Genomic DNA, 26238 nt, shown 5'->3' with positions numbered 1-26238 from the left:
TCTCTGTGTCAATTGAGATAATCATGTGGTTTTTGTTTTTGGTTCTGTTTATGTGGTGAATTACATTTATAGACTTGCGTGTGTTGAACCAGCCTTGCATCCCTGGGATGAATCCTACTTGATCATGATGGATAAGTGTTTTGATTTGCTGTTGCAATCAGCTTGCCAATATTTTATTGAAGATTTTTGCATCTATGTTCATCATGGATATTGGCCTGAAGTTTTCTTTTCTTGTTGGGTCTCTGCCGGGTTTTGGTATCAGGATGATATTGGTCTCTTAAAATGATTTAGGAAGGATTCCCTCTTTTTGGATTATTTGGAATAGTTTCAGAAGGAATGGTACCAGCTCCTCTTTGTGTGTCTGCTAGAATTCAGCTGTGAACCCATCTGGACGTGGGCTTTTTTTGTGTGGTAGGCTCTTAATTGCTGCCTCGACTTCTGACCTTGTTATTGGTCTATTCATAGTTTCAGCTTCCTCCTGGTTTAGGCTTAGGAGGACACAGGAGTCCAGGAATTTATCCATTTCTTCCAGGTTTACTAGTTTATGTGCATAGAGTTGTTTGTAATATTCTCTGATGATGGTTTGAATTTCTGTGGAATCTGTGGTGATTTCCTCTTTATCATTTTTTATTGCATCTATTTGGTTGTTCTCTCTTTTCTTTTTAATCAATCTGGCTAGTGGTCTGTCTATTTTGTTGATTTTTTCAAAAAAACAGCTCTTGGGTTTATTGATTTTTTGAAGGGTTTTTCGTGTCTCTATCTCCTTCAGTTCAGCTCTGATCTTAGTTATTTCTTGTCTTCTGCTGGGTTTTGAGTTCTTTTGATCTTGCTCCTCTAGCTCTTTCAATTTTGATGATAGGGTGTCAATTTTGGATCTCTCCATTCTCCTCATATGGGCACTTATTGCTATATATTTTCCTCTAGAGACTGCTTTAAATGTGTCCCAGAGATTCTGGCATGTTGTGTCTTCGTTCTCATTGGTTTCGAAGAACTTCTTTATTTCTGTCTTCATTTCATTGTTTATCCAGTCAACATTCAAGAGCCAGTTGTTCAGTTTCCATGAAGCTGTGTGGTTCTGGGTTGGTTTCTGAATTCTGAGTTGTAACTTGATTGCACTATGGTCTGAGAGACTGTTTGTTATGATTTCAGTTGTTTTGTATTTGCTGAGGAGTGCTTTACTTCCAATTATGTGGTCAATTTTAGAGTAGGTGTGATGTGGTGCTGAGAAGAATGTATATTCTGTGGATTTGGGGTGGAGAGTTCTGTAAATGTCTATCAGGTTTGCTTGCTCCAGGTCTGAGTTCAAGCCCTGGATATCCTTGTTGATTTTCTGTCTGGTTGATCTGTCTAATATTGACAGTGCAGTGTTAAAGTCTCCCACTATTATTGTGTGGGAGTCTAAGTCTCTTTGTAAGTCATTAAGAACTTGCCTTATGTATCTGGGTGCTCCTGTATTGGGTCCATAAATGTTTAGGATCATTAGCTCTTCTTGTTGTATCGATCCTTTTACCATTATGTAATGGCCTTCTTTGTCTCTTTTGATCTTTGTTGCTTTAAAGTCTATTTTATCAGAGATGAGAATTGCAACTCCTGCTTTTTTTTTGCTCTCCATTTGCTTGGTAAATCTTCCTCCATCCCTTTATTTTGAGCCTTTGTGTATCCTTGCATGTGAGATGGGTTTCCTGGATACAGCACACTGATGGGTTTTGGATTTTTATCCAATTTGCCAGTCTGTGTCTTTTGATTAGTGAATTTAGTCCATTTAAATTTAGGATTAATATTGTTATGTGTGAATTTGATACTGCCATTTTGATGGTAGCTGGCTGTTTTGCCCGTTTGTTGTTGTAGATTCTTCATTATGTTGATGCTCTTTAGCATTTAGTGTGATTTTGGAATGGCTGGTACTGGTTGTTCCTTTCTATGTGCAGTGCCTCTTTCTGGAGCTCTTGTAAAGCAGACCTAGTGGTGACAAAATCTCTGAGTACTTGCTTGTTTGCAAAGGATTTTATTTTTCCTTCACTTATGAAGCTCAGTTTGGCTGGATATGAAATTCTGTGTTGAACGTTCTTTTCTTTAAGGATGTTGAATATTGGCCCCCACTCTCTTCTGGCTTGTAGAGTTTCTGCCGAGAGATCTGCTGTGAGTCTGATGGGCTTCCCTTTGTGGGTGACCCGACCTTTCTCTCTGCTTGCCCTTAGTATTTTCTCCTTTATTTCAACCTTGTTGAGTCTGATGCTTATGTGCCTTGAAGTTGCTCTTCTTGCGGAATATCTTTGTGGTGTTCTCTGTATTTCCTGCAGTTGAGGGTTGGCCTGTCTTGCTAGGTGAAGGAAATTTTCCTGGATAATGTCCTGAAGAGTATTTTCCAGCTTGGATTCATTCTCTGCATCACATTCTGGTACACCTATCAAACGTAGGTTAGGTCTCTTCACATAGTCCCACATTTCTTGGAGACTTTGTTCATTCCTTTTTGCGGTTTTTCTCTGATCTTGGTTTCTCGTTTTATTCCATTGAGTTGATCGTCGACTTCTGATATTCTTTCTTCTGCTTGTTCAATTCGGCTGTTGAAACTTGTGCATCCTTCGTGAAAAAAGATCCATTTTAAATCAAAAACACAAATAGTTTGAAAATGAGAGGATGGAAAATGGTATTCCATGAAAATAATGACCAAAAGAGACCAGGAATGCATATACTAATGTCCGAAAAATAAACTTTAAATTTAAAAAAATTACAAGAGACAAAGAAGGACATTACACAGTAAAAAAAGTTTCAATACACCAGGACAACATAGCAACTATAAGCAGTTACACATCTAACAACAGACCATCAAGACATATGAAGCAAAAAGTAACAGGGTTGGTCAGGTGTGCTGGCTCATCCCTGTAATCCCAGCACTTTAGGGGGCCAAGGCAGGTGGATCACTTGAGGTCAGGAGTCTGAGACCAGCCTGAGCAACATGTTGAAATCCTGTCTCTACTAAAAATACAAAAATTAGCCAGACATGGTGGTGCATGCCTGTGGTCCCAGCTACTCAGGTGGCCAACACCGTGCATCTACAAAAAATACAAAAATTTGCCAAGTATAATGATACACACCTGTAGCCCTAGCTACTCAGGAAGCTGAGACTCTGTCTCTACAAAAAATACAAAAATTAGCCAGGCATGATGGTGCACACCTGTCCCAGCTACTAAGTTGTCTGAGACACGGGAATCACTTGAACCGGAAGGCAGAGGTTGCAGTGAGCCAAGATCATGCCACTGCACTCCAGTCTGGGTGACAGAGCAAGACTCTTTGTCTAAAAAACAAACAAATTTTTTTAAATTGACAGGATTAAAAGGAGGAATAGATAATTTTACAATAATAATTGGACGCTTCAACACCCATTCTCAAAAATGGGTAGAACAACCAGAGAGAAAATGGGAAAGGAGACAGAGGGCTTGGACAAAACAGTGAACCAACTGGATTTAACAGACATATACAGAAAACTCCACCCAACAGCAACAGTATATACATTCTTCTCAAGTACACATGGACATTCTCCAAGATAGATCGTATGTTAGGCCATGAACTGCGTCTCAATAAAGCTAAAAAGGTATGTATTATACAAAATATCTTATTTGATTACAAGATAAAGTGTGAAATCAATGACAAAAGGAAAACTGGAAAATTCATATATCTGTGGAAATTAGTCAACATACTCTTAAGCAATTGAAATCACAAGAGAAACTAGAAGCCAAAATATATATAGGCCAGCTGTGGTGGCTCAGGCCTGTAATCCTAGCACTTTGGGAGGCCAAGGCAGGAGTGTCACTTGAACCCAGGAGTTCAGGACCAGCCTGGGCAACATAGACAGACCCTGTCTCAAAAAAAAGTGTATATTTATAATTTCCATGTGATTCAGCAATTCCTCTTCTGGTGTGTACCCAAAAGAATTGAAAGTAGAGTCTTTCCTACACCCATTTTGATAGCATTATTTACAATAGAGAAAACATGGAAGAAACCCAACAAATGAACAGATAAGCAAAATATGGTATATACATAGAGTGGAAAACTTTTCAGTCTTAGGAAAAAAAATCTGACATGCTACAGTATGAATGAACTTTGAGAACATCGTGCTAAGTAAAATAAACCACTAACAAAAAGACAAATAAATATTATAGGATTCCACTTATATGAGGTACCCAGAATAGTCAAATTCATAGAGACAGAAAGTAGAATGGTGGTTGCCAGGGGCAGCGGGGAGCAGGGAATGGGGTACTGTTTTTGAATGAGTATACAGTTTTAAGTTTTGCAAAATGCAGAGTTTAAGATGGATAATGGTAATGCTTGCACAACAATGTGAATCTACTTAATAACACGGAATTGCAGGCTTTAAAATGGTGATGATGGTAATTTTTTATGTTGTATGTGCTTACCACAATTTTTAAAAATGTCACGGGCTGTAAGCATTGCAGCCAGAGGATATTTCTCTGACTCTACACAGGTCTATTCTCTGTGGAATAGACCTGTGGAAGAGTTGTTGGAAGAGTTGTCGAGCTGTGCTTTCTAGGTTTGATCCCAGCTCTGCAACTCACTAGCTGGGTGACCTCGGGTAATTTATTCAAACACTCAGTGCCCTGGGTTTTCCTGTTTATAAATGAAGATAATAATAGTCCCTACCTAATGGAGTAGTTGTAATAGAAAATGTTAAACAGTATGTATAGAGCTAATCAGAATTCCCAGCACATACTAGGTCCTCAATCATTACTATTACCATTGTTGCAGAAAAACAAGCATTTTAGACGAAAGCAGTCAGGCCCCAAAACTCATAATTCTACATTCTCCTTTTTTTCCCCACTGTTTTCATAGTCTTTTTTGATTCCTTCCAATATGGTATTCACCTTCTGGCTAAGGAAAACTTTCGTAATGGCAAGTCCGATCATGCTCGTCCTCTGTCTAAGATCATTCAAGTGCTGCTACTGTGATCTGGCCCCTGTCAGGTTCTTGAACCCCACCTATTGCTATTCTCCAAGGCTTCACCCACACTGCATTTGCACCGAACTGCCTTCGGTTCCCTGAGACTGCTCTTTTTTTATCTCACACCTCAGTGCTTTGTCCACACAGCTCCGCTCACGCCCCAGGAAAGTCCTTCCACGCTTGGCCGACCTGGCAAACACCACTCATCTTTTAAAGCACAGCTTTATGGTCACTTTCGCATGAAATGTTTTCTGGCTGCCTTGGCAATGGATCACAGCAGCTGTAATACTTGAGTGCATTACTTGTCTTGTTCTGGCAGGAGCTGATGCTTATTCCACTTCATGTGCCCGGTACCCAGCATGGGCCTGGCATATATTACATAAATAACATGGAATGAATGGACCTACTGTGCACCAACGAAGACAAGCAGGACTAAGACATGGTGTCTGCTCTCAAGGAACCTGATACTGAATTAAGGTTAGAGAGTAATCCCAGTCAATAGTTTGGAAGGCATGCGGTTAAATATCTTATGACGGTGCAAATAGAGTCTCACCTTCAAAATGATGGCATCATTTGGGGAGATTTTATAAACATTGAAACAGCAGCCAGTACCTATCAAGCACATTTATTACATATCAGGAACAAGCTAATTATGTTAAAGTCATTATGTCAATTAAATCTTTCTTTGAGACAGAGTCTCGCTCTGTCACCCAGGCTGGAGTGCGGTGGTGCGATCTTGGCTCACTGCAACCTCCACCGCCTGGGTTAAAGCAATTCTCCCTGCCTCAGCCTCCCAAGTAGCTGGAATAACAGGCACCTGCCACCACAGCCGACTAATTTTTGTATTTTTTTTGTAGAGACAGAGTTTCGCCATATTGGTCAGGTTGGTCTTAAACTCCTGACCTCAGGTGATCTGCCCACCTAGGCCTCCCAACGTGCAGGAATTAAGTCTTATTAATATGTTAAAACATCATTTGAGCAGATAGAAATCAGACACTGTCATTTCACATGACTGAGTTTACATCAGGCAGTCCTTGGTTACTACATCCATTTTCTTTTCATGTGTATATGTGTTGATTTGTGTTTATTAATGCTGTTATAGAAAGAATGCAAACAGAAAGAAGAGACTTATATACTCTTGGATTCTACAGAGGGGCAACGGTTTTGAAAGCCAAACTTAAAAAAAAATAAAATAAAACCAGAGGAAAGGTGACCTTAACTCCAGATACTTCTTGTTTACATATCAGAGGCAATGCTGGCCAACTTGGAGGAGATAGTTGTACCGTAAACTGTGGACAACGGGGGAACTCAGATATGAAGTCAGGGAAGTTTCTGCCATAAGGAAAGGGGAAATGCCATCCTTTGTGGCCCACTGGAATGCAGGGAAAAGAGAGATGCAGCAAGAGGCAAATCGAAGATGCCAGAGCACTCATCAGCTTCACTTAGGGTGAAACCTGGAGGTGGAGGGGCAAAACCTTCAGTTGGATATGGAAGAATTCAAGAGTACGGTGTCCAGGTTTGCTTCCCTGGACACAGCTTGAGGAAAGCTGCACATCTAGAGAAAGCCCCACATTCAGCCTGAAAACACATCTAAAGTGTCATAGAAATAAGAAGGCAGCTCTGAGCAAAAGAGGGAGCAGATCTTTGATTTTTCCCAACCATGAAGGGGATCTGAAAGTTCCATGTGTGCCAGAGTCTTATTAATATGTTAAATATCAATTGATATTTAACATATTAATGTTAAACGTAACATTAACATGCCTGTAATCCCAGCACTTTGGGAGGCTGAAGAGGGTGGATCATTTGAGGTCAGGAGTTTGAGACCAGTCTGAACAACATGGTGAAACCCTATCTCTACTAAAAGTACAAAAAAAAAAAATTTAGCACAGCATGGTGTGCATGCCTGTAGCTCTAGCTACTCAGGAGGCTGACGCTGGAAAATCACTTGAACCCAGGAGGCGGAGGTTGCAGTGAGCAACCCCAGAGGGATTGCAAGGGCATATAGGTATATAGCTGTAGAGGTGGGCCAAAGAGGCTGCAGAACATGGGCCTCAGGATCAACGGAAAATGACCCATGCCAGTTTTCAGCATTAGGTGTTCATGGAAGATCCCGAAGTACCACATGACTTAGTCACACCTGAGCAGACACTGTGCAGGGATCCAGGAACAGGGTAAGACCAGTCACCCAGAAGGGAAACCAGTAGGGACACAGAAGACAGCATATCTTATACTTGCACAGACTGAGATGGCCCTCCTTTCTCCAGGGCCATCAGGACTTAAAATCTCTCACTGTAGGCCCAAATCATCTGGGCACAAGCAAGGAGAAAGAAATAAATCTGAATGACTGAACTTTTAATCAAAAGAGATTTATTAAGCAGGGCACTGTAGCTCATGCCTGTAATCCCAGCACTTTGGAGGCTGAAGAGGGTGGATCATTTGAGGTCAGGAGTTTGAGACCATTCTGAACAACATGGTGAAACCTTGTATCTACTAGAAGTACAAAAAAAATTAGCACAGCATGGTGGTGCATGCCTGTAGCCCTAGCTACTCAGGAGGCTGATGCTGGAAAATCACTTGAACCCAGGAGGCGGAGGTTGCAGTGAGCCAAGATCGCGCCACTGCACTCCAGCCTGGGTGACAGAGCAAGACTCCATCTCAAAAAAAAAAAAAAAAAGATTTATTCTACAAATGCTAAGCTCCTACCACATACAAGACAATGCTGCAGACATTACAAACCTTCATCCATGGATCTTGCATTCTGGTAGATAAGACACACACACATCACAAATAAACAAGAAAGTATGTCATAAATCAGAGGCCAATGAGTGCTAAGGAGGGATTGAGAAGTGCAGGAGGTTGCTATTTTATGTAGAATGGACAAGAAAAGCCTCAGTGATACGGTGGCATATGAGCAGAGATCTGAGAATGTGAGCAGGAAGCCAACGGATGTCTGGGAGAAGAAAGTTCTGGGTAGAGGAAACAGCAGGTGCAAAGGTCTTACCCTAAGAGTATGTTCTGGTGTTCAGAGAAAATAAAGGTAGCCGACATGTCTAGAACAGACAGAGCAAGGAGAACAGTCCAAGAAAAGCAAGAGGTCAGATCATGTGGGTCCTATGGGCTTCCGTAAGAACTTTAGCTTTCGCTCTGAGAAAAAGGAGAAGCTAATAATGGGATTTGAACAGAACAGCATGATCTGACTTATATCACAAAAGAATCACTGCTTGGCTAAAAAAAATAGTAATAGGAGGAAAGAAACGAAAAGAAGCCAAAGAAAGTTACATAGTAAATTCATAATAAGGTGATATGATTACACATACAATACATCAATAATCGCAAACATTACAAATGGACTAAACTCTCTAGTTAGAAGACAAATACTGTCAATAAGGATAAAAAATCAGCTGCATGTTGTTTGTAAAACACGTTTTAAACATACAGACACAAAAAAATTGGAAAATAAAAGAAGAAACTGCTAACCAAAAGAAAATTATCAAAATAGACTTTAAAACAGAAAGCATCACTAAAGAAAAATGAAGTCATAAGTGATTCAAGGCTCCATTCATCAGTAAGTTATAGTGCTTTTAGATGAATGAAAACCTCTCTGGAGGAGAGCACATCCATGCTAAGCCTTAGGGAACTTCACAAATGATATTTCAAGGGAAATGGTGAACCACAGTCAAAGATAACCAGGAATAAAGACCAAGATTATTGACGAAAACATTCAACTATCTGCTCTTCATAGAAAACAGCTAAAACTAGAAAGATCGAAAGTAAAAAGACACCACTTACAAAGCAGCTAAAAATAAAAAGAATACAGAATATGAATAGAATCGAATATAGGAAGAAATCTAGCATAAGGTAGGTAAGGCTTGGGGGAAAAATTGCAGTACTTATTGGAGGACACTTTAAAAAGGTAAATGATTGAAGAAATGTATGATATTCTTGAATAGGATTCCGTATTGTACATAATGGTTCCCTCCCAAACTATAGATTCAGTGTCATTCAAAATTAAAATCCAAGAAGACATTTCATAACTGGACGGCTGATTTTAAAATTTATATGGAAAAGTTAAGGGCCAAAAAAGAAGCACAACACTCCTGACAAAGACCAAGGCAGAAGGCACATGTGAAGACATATTAACCTAAGTAGCTACGACGATGAGAAGTCAATCAGAAATGATAAACAGACAAATACAATGACTAGAGTCTAGAAAAATATCCACACCTGTGTGAAATTTTCTATAGGAACAATTGCCAATCAGGAGAAAAAAGAAGTGCATCTTTTTTTTTGAGATGGAGTTTCGCTGTTGTTACCCAGGCTGGAGTGCAGTGGCACAATCTCGGCTCCCCGCAACCTCCACCTCCTGGGTTCAAGCAATTCTCCAGCCTCAGTCTCCAGAGTAGTGGGACTACAGGCGTGCACCACCATGCCCAGCTAATTTTTGTATTTTTAGTAGAGACAGGGTTTCACCATGTTGACCAGGATGGTCTCGATCTCTTGACCTCGTGATCCACCCACCTTGGCCTTCCAAAGTGCTGGGGTTACAGGCATGAGCCACCGCGCCCGGCCAAGAAGTGCATTTTTAAAGGAATGGCACAGAGACTATGATAATCCATATTTTAAAAATGAAATTGTGTGTGTATATCACATAATACCAAAAATCAATTCCAAGATGTCACAAAACTTGAATGAAAAGGAAAATTATAAAATTTTCAAAAGACAACATACATTAGTATATTTGTCATTTAAGAATAAAGAAGGGCTTCTTAAAACATAAGACTTATGAAATAGAAAGTAGAGTATTTAAAATACAACTACCTCCAAATTAAGAACGTCTATTTGTGTATATGATTGAAATTTTCTATTAAAAGTATTTTAAATGTAAAACTCTGGCAATCGAAAAGCACAATAAAGATAGTACAAAGTAGGGGCCATAAATTAAATAATTTAATCAATGAATCAAATGGTAATGAATTAATATACAAAATATGTGAAGAATTTCCCTGAATCAATCAAGAAAAAGAGAAACAATTCAAAAGAAAATAGATTAAAAACATAAAGCAATGTCACAAAGGGAAAATACAAATGGACCGTAAGCATATGTTCAGATTGCATTAATAATCAAAGAAATGCCTATTAAAACCACAATGAGAAAACTTTTCACATCTACCCATTTGGTAAAAATTGGACAATACCTACTACTGGCAAGAATGTAGCACAACTGTGACCTGACACCCACCACTGATAGAAGAGAAAATACTTTGCAATCACTTTAAAAAACAATTTGGCATTAACTAATAAAATTAAACATGTACATATCCTAAGGCCCAGATATTCTCCTAAGGCTATATCCTGAGTAACTCCTATACATATGCAGCAAAAGAGGTATCCAAGATTACTCATAGCCACATTGTTTTTAGCAGGGGTCAGTACACTTTTCTGTAAAGGCTAAGTGGTAAATATTTTATTCTTTGTGGATCATCCAGCAGCCAGTCAACTCTGCCGTTGTAGCAAGAAAGCAGCCCTTAGACAACACACAAACAGATAAACACGACTATGCTCCAATAAAACTTTTCTATGAACGTTGAAATTTGAATTTCATATATTCACATACCATGAAATATTATTTTTCTTTTGATTTTTTTCAACCATTTAAAAATATAAAACTGTTACCATGTTTTATAATAAATCATAAAATTTATGGATCAGAATTTGGCCCATAGGACTTTTTTTTCCAGCTTCTGGTTTATAATGCAAAACAAAAAAAAAGAAAAAAGAGAAAGAAACAATTCAGTGTCTATCAACAGACAAAGAGCTCAATAAACTATGACATATAGACAATGGATATTATACAGTGGAGAAGAAGAATGAAATTCACACATTAGCATGAATGAAGCACAAAAATAAGCCCCCAAAGAAGGACTACTGTGTCAGTCAAAGTCCTCTAAGAAGCAGACACCAACACAGAATTAAATGTGTAAGAGTTTTATTGAGGTGAAATACCTATGGTAAAGAAGGTTGAGCAGGAGCTGGAGAAAGTCTAGAAGAATCATCAGACTGCAAATCTGACCCCACGTGAAAAAGAGGAAGAAATGCTTGGAACGCATCTTAGATGCAGCCTAAGCAAGTTTATTCAGGGAGTCCTCGAGCCAAGTTGGTCCATGGTAGGCTTTTTATTTCATGTTTTTATTTTTTACTTTTAGAGATAAACTCTCCCTCTGTCATCCAGGCTAGAGTGTAGTGGCATGATCATAGCTCATGGTAACCTCAAATTCCTGGCTCAAGTGATCCTTCCACCTCAACCTCCTAAGTAGCTGGGACTACAGGTGTGCACCACCATTTTTTTGTAGAGACAGGGTCTCACTATGTTGTCCAGGGTGGTGTCAAACTACTGGCCACATAAGATCCTTGACTCCTGCCTCCTAAAGTGCTGGGATTACAGGCATAAGCTGCTGCACCCAGCCAAGTCTACCTTAGCCTCACCACAATGCATCATTGCCGGTGAACTGCATATGGGAGGCAGGCAGTAACAGCCATGGATTTCAGAGGTCAGCAGCTAAGCTTTTAGTCAGTTGGTCCCTTGCAGAAGGAAGTGTCTGAAGCAAGTTCCCATGGCCGTTGTAGCCACATAGAGTATAAAACCCACTCATATAAAGTTCTAAAGCAGGCAAAACTAAACAGTTTTATTTGTTGATTTACACATAGATACTGAAACATAAAGATAAGAGAAGGAATGATAAACATAAACTCAGGATGGCAGTTTACTCTGTGGGGGAGGGTGGCGATAGTAAGTGAGGAATTTCACATCATGGCTCATCAGTAAGGCACTAAAAATACGTACTTAAGCTGGATAGAGGGTGCATAGATATATATTGTTTTATCATTCACTAAGCTGTGCATAGATATTTTATATACTTTTTTGTATGTATAATATATTGTCCAATAATTTTTATTGTAAAATATCTTTTGCATATCTAAGAAGTAGGGTGTGTAAATATTCAATCATGCTACATGTATAATGACTATGGGCTTGGACGTTACAAAATTTCAAGATTGGTGTGTAAAGCAACCTAGCTGAAGCTCAATAAATCAAAGGTCTTTTCCTCTCTTCCCTCCTGCAAAAGGCTTCAGTACTTTTCTGTATTTCTTCTTTTTTTTTTTTTTTTTTGAGACGTAGTTTCGCTCTCGTTACCCAGGCTGGAGTGCAATGGCGCGATCTCGGCTCATCGCAACCTCCACCTCCTGGGTTCAAGCAATTCTCCTGCCTCAGCCTCCAAAGTAGCTGGGACTACAGGTGCGCACCATCACACGCAGCTAATTTTTTTGTATTTTTAGTAGAGCCCGGGTTTCACCATGTTGACCAGGATGGTCTCGATCTCTTGACCTCATGATCCACCCGCCTCAGCCTCCCAAAGTGCTGGAATTATAGGCATGAACCACTGCGCCCGGCCTGTATTTCTTCAAGTTCTTCTAGGAAATGGTTCTTCTGGTTTTACTGAGGAAATCAATCAATGCAATCTAATGGTCACCATCCAATCGGATCTCAAAGAGCAGCTTCTCCATCTTTCTTCTTCCTTTCATCGTTGTAGATGTGGCCAGAACAGCACGATTCGGTCACCTTCCTGATCATTATTCACAGGTGTAACAGAATTCATCAAGGATACAGCCTCCATTGGTAAAATGTTCCGGAGATGTTGTGAATCTGACCTGTTCCAATATTGACTTCCTCTAAAATTCGGAAGCATAGCCTGTATTCTCGCAGTGCGTTATATTCCCAACCAGCTCAACCCACTGTAATTCTCGCTAAGTGGCTCTGCATTGGACTAGTGGTTAAGACTCTTGGCTTGAAAGAAATAAAGAGAAACTTGATACTGGTAAGGCAGAATTTCCCATTCCTAGCTCATTATTATCCATCAGTAATTGAATTTAAATTTTAACAGATTCCATTTTTGCTACTATTGAGATTTTTTTTATCGGTGGATATATATTACAGTAAAATATTTCTTTCTTCTTTCCTTTTTGTTTTTTTTCCGAGACAGAGTCTTACTCTGTCTCCCAGGTTGGAGTGCAGTGACCCAATCCCAGCTCACTGCAGCCTCTGCCTCCCCATTTCAAGCGATTCTCCTGCCTCAGCCTTCCAAGTAGCTGGGATTACAGGCCCAAGTCACCATGCCTGGTAATTTTTAGATTTTTCAGTAGAGATGAGGTTTTGCCATGTTGGCCAGGCTGGTCTTGAACTCCTGGCCTCAAGCAATCCTCTCACCTTGGCCTCCCAAAATACTGAGATTACAGGCATGAGCCACTGAGCACAACCTATAATAGCTCTAAGATATTTTAAACCACAAGTTTAAATTGAGGGATTTTTCTTTTTTTTTAAATTTCAGTTTTCCCTTGTGATTAGGGTTTGAGATAACAGAAAACACACGTATAATTTCTCCCATTGGAAATGTATTAAGGTTTTCTTTGTGATCTAATTACATCTCATAGTTGTTCAATGAACTCTTAGCAAGGAGTATTCAACTATATGTAAGACACAAATTTCAATTTAGTCTATTTAATTACACTTACTAATGTTATTATCCAGATTCACCATGTTCTTAATTTTGGCTGCTCAATCTTTCAAAAATGTAGAAAACTATGCTAAAATCTTTCTCTTCTTCTGGGCTTTAAATTTTTTTCTCCTGGTGTACCTTATATAAAGCTCTTTTATCGTGTATGTCAGTAACATGTTAACCACTGCATGAATATTCCTGACCATTATGTCTGTAATGTGCCTTGTACTTTTCATAGGAATAAAATGCCCCTTCCATCACTTTTAATGCTTGTATACTTTTAATTCTTAATTATATAATATGGATACAGGAGTTTTTTAGTCATGATCTTTGCTTTTTTGTTTGTTGCCTGCACATATTAACCCAACATTTCGGTTTCAATCTTACTGGGTTTTTTCTTCATCTTTCCTTTCTTAATAGATGTATCCTTTACAAATAACACGTAAGATTTAGTTTGCTGGGTTTTTTCCCCTATACTAAGGTTAATTTTATTTTATTCAAATATCTTGTCTATTTATGTTTACTATCATGAATATGTAAAATATATGAATTCTTCAATAGTATTTATGTTCATCTTGTTTCATGCTTTGGGGCTTGGGAGAAATCTTTATTGCTGTCTTTCATGTTTTCTTATAGTTTCACCTCATGTTCTATTTGGTGTGTCTTCTGTAGTGATATGAAAATTGTCCATTTTAAAAATGTATACTGATGATTACCCTTGAGTCTTAGATTAAGACTTAAAACAGGCTAGGTGTGGTGGCTCATGCCTATAACCCCAGCACTTTGGGAGGATGAGGCAGGTGGATCACTTGAGGTCAGGAGTTTGAGACCAGCCTGGCCAAACATGGTGAAACCCCATCTCTACTAAAAATACAAAACTTAGCCAGGCATGGTGATGGCTGCCTGTAATCCCAGCTACTCGGGAGGCTAAGGCAAGAGAATAGCTTGAACCGGGAGGTGAAGGTTGCAGAGACTTGAAACGTCATATTGTTAAATCTTATTTCCTAGTTGATACTTTCCTACTACAGCAACCCTATGTTTTTACTTATTTTGGTTCATTTATTAGCCATCTTCAATGTCTTGTGGGATAATATCCCAGAGAAAGGGTTCATAGGTATTTTACATTCTGGGGCTTTTCCGTGTCCCCAAACTCCCCTACCCCACCAAATAAAAAAGGAAAAAGGTCTCATTGATACCTTCACCTATGAATAATTTTGCCAATACAAAATTTAGGGACTCAGAGATTTTTCTTTCAAAACAGTAAGTTCAAGAAGACTAGAGTCAGCCTGGATAGAATTAAATAAACTGCTCGGCCAGGCGTGGTGCTCACGCCTGTAATCCCAGCAATTTGGGAGGCCAAGGCAGGCAGATCACCTGAGGCCGGGAGTTCAAGACTAGCCTGGCCAACATGGAGAAACCCCATCTCTACTAAAAATAAAAATCTGCTGGGCATAGTGGTGGGCACCTGTGATCCCAGCTACTCGGGAGACTGAGGCAGGAGAATCGCTTGAACCCAGAAAGCGGAGGTTGCAGTGAGCCGAGATCGCACCCTTGCACTCCAGCCTGGGCAACAAGAGTGAAACTCCATCTCAAAAAAACAAAAAACATAAATACTGCTGTGGTATTTTTGCTCCCTGATTGGATAACTATAGAGCGATCTATGGATAAGGATACAGACACATCTTTATGACGGTGCCACAACACAAGACAGCATTCGTGTCTCCTCATCTTTTATTTTATTAATTGTATTTGGTACGTCTTGGCCTTCAGGCTTTATTTATTTTTTAGACAGAGTCTTTCTTCGTCGCCAGGTGCCAGGCTGGAGTGCAATGGCGCGATCTCAGCTCACTGCAACCTCTGCCTCCCTGGTTCAAGCAATTCTCCTGCCTCAGCCTCCCGAGTAGCTGGAATTACAGGCACGCGCCTCCACACCCAGCTAATTTTTGTATTTGTAGTAGAGATGGGGTTTCACCATGTTGGCCAGGATGGTCTCGATCTGTTGACCTCATGATCCACCCGCCTTGGCCTCCCAAAGTGCTGGGATTACAGGCGTGAGCCACTGCGCCTTTTCTTAATTTGGTTTAACATGAGGAGTTGTCTAATAGTTTTAGCCATAGAAACAACTTCCAACAAAAGCTGATGCCCAAATTACAAGTATTTTCAAAAAGAGAGACCAAAAATAAAGTGCCATGGTTGTGTTTGAAGTGGAGCTAAGGAGCCTTTGGTGCCGCTTCCTGAAACCCCTTCTCCCCTTCACCCTCTACCCCAGCCTCTGAGATCCTACCAGGCAGCTCTAAGCTGCTCAGTTTGAAAACCACTGCATTTCTTCATAAATGTTCTGCGGGGTTAACTTGCTTCGTTACTACTTCTAATGTTGATTTTACGGCTACGATTTCATTTTTAATACAAAATACTGTTTTGTGTATCAGCCTCATTCCTCACTTCTTTAAGTTATGTATCTAATTCTTTATACACCTGTAACTTTAAAAAGCTTACACTCTACATGTAATTGGCAACAGATTCAAATATTTTCAAAGAAGTAAGATTTATTAACATTTGGAGAAACTGTAATAGCGCATTTGGCCTTCACTGATGGTATGTCTCTTTGAAAAGCTGGAGTAGTAAAAAAGGAATCTATTTGACAATTTTCTATTCACAAAAACAGGTTAAATGTACATTTTTAAAATAAATTCTGACCTACTAAAAACATCTGTCTAAAGGTGGGAGGGTTACAGGATGTCAATTAGCCCTGGTAACCACATAAATTAAAAAGGAATGCAATATGCTATGTATTTTTTTTGTTACATTTTTGCTTCCAAATCTGTTATCAACCATTTAAAAAGTCATTAAATTTCAGTTTCCTTAAAAGCTTTCCTTATCACAATAATCTCCCTTTTCATCAAAGTCTATTGTGTTTTCATCTCATCCTTGGCTTCCTGAGGTTTATTGAGCTCAAATTAGATGTTTTCTAAAATTTCTGCTCTTTCCTATAATAAATTTTTTTCAGGGGACACTATTCCTCGGCCTCTCTGGTTTTGTTTTCCCTCTTCCACATTCAATTCTTTTGATCGGGGAGAGATCTGTTTTGATTTTTCCTCATAAAAGCATGTGTGGTTTTGCTCTGGTCTCCAAGCCTGTCTCTCTGCCTCCTGTTATAAACTAAACGTCTCTGCCTATTCTGAGACAACTTTCCCATGACTGTAACTTACTTAACCTAAGGAAGGATCTCCAGGTCGTCTCTCTAGTCTGAAGCAGTGTATATTTTTCCTCGTCAAAAACATTGAATGAAAAACTTAGTCTCCTATTTATACTAACCCGTCTTTTTCAGTTGCCAAATTCTCATCTCTTCATTAGCATTAGTGGGAATTGCAGCCCAGGCGTGAGTGAAGAGAAAGATGGAAAGAGGAAGAAAGAAAAAAAGAGAGAGATTCTATAATGAGGAAAGAATTTCCTATGACCTCTTTTTCCGTACACGGCCATACTTTGTTCCTTGGGGCTTCCTCTAAGTTCTGCGGAGTAGAAATATCTCCTGGCTTCCCATAAGTTATTAAGTAATACTTCTGGCTTCCAACTCTATTGGAAATTTGAACACTTTTCTATATGTTCATAATTATGTCAGTGTAGGAGGGAGTAAATGAGAAGTCTCTGGTATCCTGCCATCATATCCCACAAACTAGTGTGGTAATTCAAACACATTAGGCCACTGATCAAACCTGTGATGTTCCCTGAAATTATTAGGAATGATTGGTAATATTGAGAGTGAAATTTGTGAACATGTGTGACAGGTAAATGTTCAACCCTACGCAACCCTTGAATGTGAAGAAGGCAGTGGAGGACTCGTGTATGTGCATGTGTGTGCCTGTCCATATGACGTGGACGTGTCCATTTATATACATGATATGGAGGTGGTAAAAAAAAAAGTCAAGGGGTGAATAAATAAGACATTTAACAACATTTAAAATCAGAGTTTATTAATTTCTGGAGTGTTCTTTGGGAAAACACTTAAAGGTTATTAATTTTCCTTTCCTCTGGATTCCAGTCTACTTGGTGCATAGAACTGAAAGGTTCTTTGATGGTGAGCCACTCAGCATCCACTCACCTTTCTCCTGTCCTAATGAGCACCCAATTTTCATTCAAATCCTCTAACTCCCTCATCAAGCCCTTGTACTTTGAGAAACACTGACTTAAAACTAGTTGGGTGGCTCCTGATTGGTCTAATCCAATCAGGGTTATCCCATCTCCCTACCACAGGGGTTAATCAGGTAATTGGCCTAAGCCAGTTAGTGCCTGGCTCTCCCCAGCCTCAGGGACTGATCTTTATAACCTTGGCATAGGCCAATGTTTCTTTTAAAACACATACACACAAAAATACAAACATAAAGGAAAACATCGGTAAATCGAACTTCATTAAATTAGGACTTTCTGTTTATCAAATTTAACGTCATTAAATTAACACTTTCTATCTATTAAGAGAGTGAAAGCCAGGGTAGTGGGGTGGCTCACACCTGTAATCCCAGGACTTTGGGAGGCTGAGGGGGGCAGATCACCTGAAGTCTGGAGTTCAAGACCAGCCTGACCAACATGGAGAAACCCCGTCTCTGCTAAAAATACAAAAGTAGCCGGGTGGTGTTGTGCATGTCTATAATCCCAGCTACTTGGGAGGCTGAGACAGGAGAATTGTTTGAACCCGGGAGGCAGAGGTTGCGGTGAGCCGAGATGGTGCCATTGCACTCCAGCCTGGACAATAAGAGCAAAACTCCATCTGAAAAAAAAAAACAAAGAAGAAGAAGAGTGAAAGGCATGACACTGAGTGGAAGAATAGGATTTTCATCCAGCATGTATAAAGAAACCCTGCATATCAATCATTAAGAACAGAGACCACATCTTCAACCCCAGGCAATTGTCTTGAACAGGAACCTCACGAAAGACCATATCCAAATGGCCAAAATCCATGAAAAGGTTCTCAACATTACTGGTCATCACGGAAATACCTGTTAAAAACACAATGAGCTATCTCTATACATCTGTTAGAACATGTTTAAAAATTTAATGTAATAATACCACTTAAAGATGTTTGGCACATGGAACTCTCATAGATACCTGGTGGAAGTAGAAACTGATACATCCACTTCAGAAAACTATGCCAGCGTGTACTAAAGCTGCAGGTATGCCTACCCTATGACCCATAGGTTCTATTCCTATACACATATCCAAAGAAACTGCGTACATATATGCGCCAAAATACATTTTAAGAATGTTCCTAGTATCACTGTTTTAATAGCCAAAACTGGAAACAGTCCAAATGTCCATTGATAGAAGAAGTCTTTTATTTATTAATCTGGGTAGTGTTTAAGCAAGTACTCATCCACATTGATCTAAAAAGAGGAAGAAGGATTTCAAACTCACGTATATCTGACTTCAAAGTCCTGTCAATTACAGTGCTTTAATAAATATGAATACGTGGTGGTGATGAGGTTGATTTTAAAATGTATATGAATCGAAACATGTTCCAATTACATATCCTTTTATCTTCCTTTTGGTGACGAAAACTATGCAACCATGACTAAGAAACTACTGCCACCTAGTGGCGTCCTGCCCTAATTGCAGGATCAAGTGTTTCGACGTGACTCAACTTCACGCATGTACTGTCAGCTTAAAACAGCATAATGACAGCAAAAACTTGTTAGACTTCCCCACACCCACCCGATATTTGTTTCCCAAGAAATTATTTATGGAAAGCAATCACTTCTTACTCAGATAGCTTCATGCTAGTAAACATTTTATCTTTATCCTATTCTTATTTTTATTTATAAAAGTAGTCGAAGTGATTACCTGCCAACCATTGAGCATTTACTACATGTCAGATATTGCATTAATACCTTAGCATGTATTATGTCATTTACTTGTCATAACCATTCTCTAAGGAGTCTACTACTATTATACCCATTTTAGAGATTAATAGATGTAGATATGTTGAGATTTCCCATAGTCAACACAACTAAGTGATCAAGTTGGAATTTTAATCCAGATCTGCAGGATTTCAACCTCTTGCTCTCTTACCTTCCAAGCATCCAAGTTGGGTATTTTTTCTTCATGATAGAGAAAACAGAAATGTGAGTTCCAGTACTGGAGGTGACAAGAACTCACTGTGGACCATGAGCAATATACTGTACTTGTCAGGGACTCAGTTTTCTGATCTGAAAATTAAAAAGCTTGCCCAGGTGATCTCTGAGCCTCTTTCCCACACATCATCTAAAAATCTCCTGATTAGGCATTAATTGAAGCCACTTGCAATATGTTTTCATGGTTTGGTGCAACTATTTTTAGACCATCACAGAATAAGAGCTCATTTCATGGAGCTAGTCACAAATTTCCCACAATCTTTGTGGGAAATCCAAGCCTGAGCGATTCTGGTGCTTAATGAGATGATGTAATGCAGGAAAATATATAGTTGGAAGAAAATTTTATTGGTGTGAGTAAATGTGCATTTTCAAGTGAATTACAAGACCTTAAGAAGTAAATGTATATGCCTCAGGGGAGAAATCACCTAAGACTTTAAAACAGAGCATGTAGTGTTCATTTGTAGACATTCTGAGAACCTCTACAGATGTGACAGAAGAAGAAAAATTGTGCAGAACCTTTAACCCTAGAAAGAAAAACAAATGACCTCAGAAAAATATCTTCAATTAAGTAAATTGAGGATACCCCATGACAGGTGCAATTCTCAGATAAAGGGGCTTTATAATGCAACATGAGCTAATATATTCATTCAGCAGAGGTGTACTTACTTAAATCTGCCAGTGTGAGATCTACAAGATTAGCAACTTTAAAGAATAACGTATGAAACTGGTCTGGCATTCAAATAATGAAGTAAGCACTCTCTAATTTAACATGCCTATTTTTCAAAAGAAAGAAAGCATGTTGGCTGGTGCAAACACAAGAAGTAGCATTCTGAGTCATGTAAATTTCCAGAAGTTTTTCTAAACTGCCACATACCTATAATACATTGGGCATATGCATCCTAGTAAATTCCAGTCCTGTGATATCCATTTCAGAGTTCACAATTTTGACAGACTGTTAGTGACTGGAAAGTTTGGGGGTTTTTCCCCTTTATTCGTTCAACAGCTAACTTTAAGTAGATACAATAAACAAGGCAGAACATTGCACAATGAGAAATATGCCTTTTTGTCCTGTTTTACCTGTTTTATCTCTGCAAAGGCACTCCTGGTATTTTTCAGCCAGGAAACAAGAATTTATCAGCGTTTAAGCTAAGAATCAATTCAGACCAGTCCGTCTTAGGAAATACCACTCACAGATGCTTTCGAAACCAATAGAGCATTGCAAGGAATCAAGGGCTACACCATAAACTTGACAGGACTAAAGCAAATAACACGCCTTGGCCCTACAGTTACAGCTAAAACAGCATGCAAGTGGCCACTGGGTACACATTTACAGACTAGAACACTGAAGCACAGTAGGACAGCTAAGCTGTACCTGCCTCCAACAGACCCAGCTGTTGGCGCCACCAGATGTGACCTGAGGGTTCGTCTGCAGAATGCTCTGATCATTTTAGTCTTGCGGCTGCTGTTCACACCAAGCCCAACAGCAAATACTGCCTCCAGGTGTCGTCTAGCTCCCCAGTACTACCATGCCCCTCAGTGCTTGCTCTAACAGTAGAAGGCTTATCTCTCCCTTGCTCAACAGGGATCATAAATGTATGGGAATGCTACAGTAAGGAAATGCTACAATAAAGATAGACCTTTGAGATATCTAGCCCTCTCTCTTGACGTCAGTTCAAGCCAAAAAAAAAATGTATGCACTATGCAACTAGCATAGTGCCTGACACAGAATAGAGACTCAAAAAATTATGAATTGTTTACAAGATGAGCAAGACCTATCTTCTGCTTTCAGCTATGGGGATGAGACATGTGAAAAGTAACTATAATTGAAGAATAAGAAACCACAGCCATTCGAGGAGGCCAATGGAAGGAGGTGGCATTTGAGGTACACCCCACAGGATGGATGGCAAAGTACAACAGAGAGATAAGAAAATGCTTCCTCTTTCTTTAGAATCTTTCTCTTCTAGTTTCCTTGCATTCTTCTGAGAATGTCAGCCTCTTTGCTTAAGTTTTATCTCCACTCTCCAAATAGGCTCATAAACAGTCCCCACTGCATGCTTGTGGGTTGGATAGATGAGTGGACAGATGGATGAAAAGTGCTCTCTGCTTACGTTTTGCAATAACTCCCGATTGCCTCCCATATTGGGTGTAAGCTAATCTTGACTGACCTAATTAACCAAACCCTAGTCCCAGTTTCATCTTCACTGTGGTCCAGCAAATTTCCTAAACATTTTGCAGAAATCTTCGCTGTACTCCATCTTTTGATTTGCCTACTGAATTCTTCTGCTGTAAAATGGCCTGTCTACTTTTTCAATCTCTTCATCCTCCAGAGCTAAGTTCAAGTTTTACTTCTTCCAGGAAGTCATTTTGACCATAGTAACCCACAGGGATTCCTCCTTTCTCTGAATTTCTGCAGGATTTGCAATGGACACCACACAATCTGTTTCTAAAACATAATGCCCAGAATCTCCTCTGACTATTTCAAATGATGTCAGCTTGTTCGGCAAGTGATCTCTCTTCGTGCTCAAGAAACATTTTGCACTTATGATGTGCCCTTTCCTAGACTTTGCGTAGATCTTGACTTATAAACTGCTGAGCAAGGCACAGTAAGGAGGGAGGGAGAGAATGGGATAGACACTGAGCTAGGTTTGAAGCCCAGATGCCTCCCATACATGTCAATATTTTCTTTGAGACACTACTTCCTCATCTGAACAAAATGAGATCAAGTTACTTCTATTACAAACATGGTATGACAATCGAATAGACAACCTAAGTGAATGCACTTAATATGGCATTTAGCAAATTTGAGACATTCAACAAATGACTGACTCCCTCTTCTATTATAACTCTAAGATGCAGCGGGGGAGGGGATGCAGATGTGGGTAAGGCAAAATACCCTGCTCTCTCCAAGGGTTAAGGTTGCTGAATTCTGAAACTAATTGTCTGGTATTGAAATAATTCTTTTTTTTATTTTTTATTGCGTTTTAGGTTTGGGGGTACATGTGCAGAACATGTAAGATAGTTGCATAGGTACACACATGGCAGTGTGTTTTGCTGCCTTCCACCCCCTCACCCACATTTGGCATTTCTACCCATGCTATCCCTCCCCATCTCCCCCCCACCTCTGTCCCTCCCCTATTCCCCCCAATAGGGTGTGTAGTCCTCCCTTCCCTGTGTCCATGTGTTCTCATTGTTCATCACCTGCCTATGAGTGAGAATATGCGGTGTTTTCTGTTCTTGTGTCAGTTTGCTGAGAATGATGTTCTCCAGATTCATCCATGTCCCTACAAACGACACAAACTCATCATTTTTGATTGCTGCATAACATTCCATGGTGTATATGTGCCACATTTTCCCAGACCAGTCTATCATCGATGGGCATTTGGGTTGGTTCCAGGTCTTTGCTATTGTAAACAGTGCTGCAATGAACATTCGTGTGCATGTGTCCTTATAGTAGAATGATTTATAGTCCTTTGGATATATACCCAGTAATGGGATTGCTGGGTCAAATGGAATTTCTATTTCTAAGGCCTTGAGGAATCGCCACACTGTCTTCCACAATGGTTGAACTAATTTACACTTCCACCAGCAGTGTAAAAGTGTTCCTATTTCTCCACATCCTCTCCAGCATCTGTTGTCTCCAGATGTTTTAATGATCGCCATTCTAACTGGCGTGAGATGGTATCTCAATGTGGTTTTGATTTGCATCTCTCTAATGACCAGTGATGATGAGCATTTTTTCATATGTTTGTTGGCCTCATGTATGTCTTCTTTTGTAAAGTGTCTGTTCATATCCTTTGCCCATTTTTGGATGGGCTTGTTTGTTTTTTTTTCTTGTAAATCTGTTTGAGTTCTTTGTAAATTCTGGATATCAGCCCTTTGTCAGATGGGTTAACTGCAAAAATTTTTTCCCATTCTGTTGGTTGCCGATTCACTCTAGTGACTGTTTCTTTTGCCGTGCAGAAGCTGTGGAGTTTCATTAGGTCCCATTTGTCTATTTTGGCTTTTGTTGCCAATGCTTTTGGTGTTTTGCTCATGAAGTCCTTGCCTACTCCTATGTCCTGAATGGTTTTGCCTAGATTTTCTTCTAGGGTTTTTATGGTGCCAGGTCTTATGTTTAAGTCTTTAATCCATTTGGAGTTCATTTTGGTGTAAGGTGTCAGGAAGGGGTCCAGTTTCTGCTTTCTGCACATGGCTAGCCAGTTTTCCCAACACCGTTTATTAAACAGGGAGTCCTTTCCCCATTGCTTGTTTTTGTCAGGTTTATCAAAGAAAGATTGTATGGTTGTACATATGCTGTGTTGCCTCCGATGCCTCTGTTCTGTTCCATTGGTCTCTATCTCTGTTTTGGTACCAGTACCATGCTGTTTTGATTACTGTAGCCTTGTAGTATAGTTTGAAGTCCAGTAGTGTGATGCCTCCTTTTGAAGACAACGGAAGAAGTCAAGCCCTAAGTTTTAAATCTCTGTTTTGCAAGGTCAGCCCTCATTCTAGAAAAACAAAAGTAGACTAAACTAAAAGCCCTGTAATCCAAGAAAGAACAGGATGGTGTTCTGTGCAGGCAATATAAACGTGCCACAACTCCAGAGAGTCAAGGATTTATCAAAACAATGCAGTTCTCCGACCAGCCAAGTTCCTGACAGCTACACTGTAGCTCTATAATTATCTGCGAAATGCCTGCAGATCATAATGGTGCTTTATTCTTTGCCGTCTCAATCAATGGCAGCCTTTCCCTGCCATTGGAGCCCTTCTTTTGCAGCAGACATGAACCACCACTCAAGACTATGTGCTCAACATTGGGGTTCTAAATCAGAAGGGAACCCACACACAGAGTGGCATCTCTCACTGGCCCTGCTAACAAACCCATGTGACAAAAACCTAACCTTGCTTAAGTATAATAACAATAATAAAGGGTGGTGAGAGAGAATTGTTTTTATCCACGCCGATGGAAAAGGCCAAGCAGAATGTATCCCTGCACTTAGTCCACACATCTGGACTCCGTTTCTCTCTGCCCACTGACCTTTTTCTCCTTCTGTAAATGGGCTTCCTCCTAGGACTTCCTCCAGTTATCGCCTTATTTCTTTCTTTTGCTTTGTAGTCATATTTCTTGAAACCATGGCCTACACAAATGGCCCCATGTACTCCTTTCTCACTCTCTCCTTTCTGCCCCTGCATTCCGAATCTGCTCTCATGCCAGCTATCCATAACCTCCTAAGTGTCTGATTTTGCTGTACTTTGAGTCTTCCTGGGTCTTTCTCTTGAAGTTCCTCTTGTTGGCTCTCGTTCTCTCTTTTTTTTTTCTTAATGTTCTCTTTATTCTTTTTTCTTTTGAGACAAAATCTTGCTCTGTAGCACAGGCTGAAGTGCAGTGGCGCAATCTCGGCTCACTGCAACCTCTGCCTCCCATGTGGTTTAAGCAATTCTCCTGCCTCAGCCTCCTAAGTAACTGGGATTACAGGCAACTGCCACCATTCCTGGCTTTTTTTTTTTTTTTTTTTTAATTTTTAATAGAGACGGGGTTTCTCCAGGTTGGCCAGGCTGGTCTCAACTCCTAACCTTAAGTGATCCACCTGCCTCGGCCTCCCGAAGTGCTGGGATTACAGGCATGAGCCACCACACCCGGCCTCTTCATTCATTTTTGCATTTTTCAATTCCTCTGTAACTTATGTGTGACTTTTTAATTTTATTTTTAATTGACAGATAATACTTGTAAATATTTGCAATGTTTCTATGCATCATTTTCTCTGGTCTCTTTCTGGCAGCCCCTTTTCAGGTCTTTTACTAGCTCGCTTCCTCTACCCATCTCTTAAATGTTGTTATTCCCCAAGGTTCTGAGATAGGAGGTGGAACTCCTATCTCAAGATCACTTGAACTCTTGTTTCCAATTGTCCTCAGAACAAAGTGTGGAGTTTTCTGTCCTGCCCCATGCCTGTTTCACCAGCCTCATTCATCCTCCTCCCCTGCAGCCTCACGTTCCGGCCTCTCCCACGCCATTTCCCTTTATAAAGTGCTTTCCCTTTGTTCACCTAGAGGAATCCTACTCATTCTTCCAGGCTCAATTTAGCCACTGTATTAGTTTCCTGGGCTGCTGCAACAAAGTATCTCTGGCTAGGTGGCGTAAACAGAGACATCTATTGCCTCTTGCTCAGCTCTGGAGACTAGAAGTCTAGTCTGCAATCCAGGTGTCCGCAGGATGTTTCCTTCCGAGGGCTGTGGGGGTTGGGGGGAGTCTGCCCATGCCTCTCTCCCAGCTTCGGGTAACCTCACACATCCTTTGGCTTGTAGATGGTGTTCCCTCCGTGATTTCACAGCATGTGCAACTCTCTCTGGGTCCAGATTCCCTGCATTTTTTAAGGCCACTAGTCATACTGCATCAGGACCCACTCAAATGACCTCATCTCACGATCATCATCTGCGAAGACCCTATTTCCATATAAGGTCGCATTCATAGGTCCTCGTGGTTAGCACTTTAATATCTTTTAGCGGAGACACCAGTCAAACCATAGCAGCCAACATCATATCCAGTGCTTTTTCTTTTTGTCACGACAACATCCCACTCCTACACTTCGATTTAGGAAGTCTTCCTCCCGTCATTAACAAGGCAAAATAAA

Source organism: Callithrix jacchus, chromosome 6 (assembly GCF_049354715.1).
Source record: "Callithrix jacchus isolate 240 chromosome 6, calJac240_pri, whole genome shotgun sequence".
Lineage (NCBI taxonomy): Eukaryota > Metazoa > Chordata > Mammalia > Primates > Cebidae > Callithrix > Callithrix jacchus.
Note: the sequence above shows the minus strand (reverse complement) of the source record.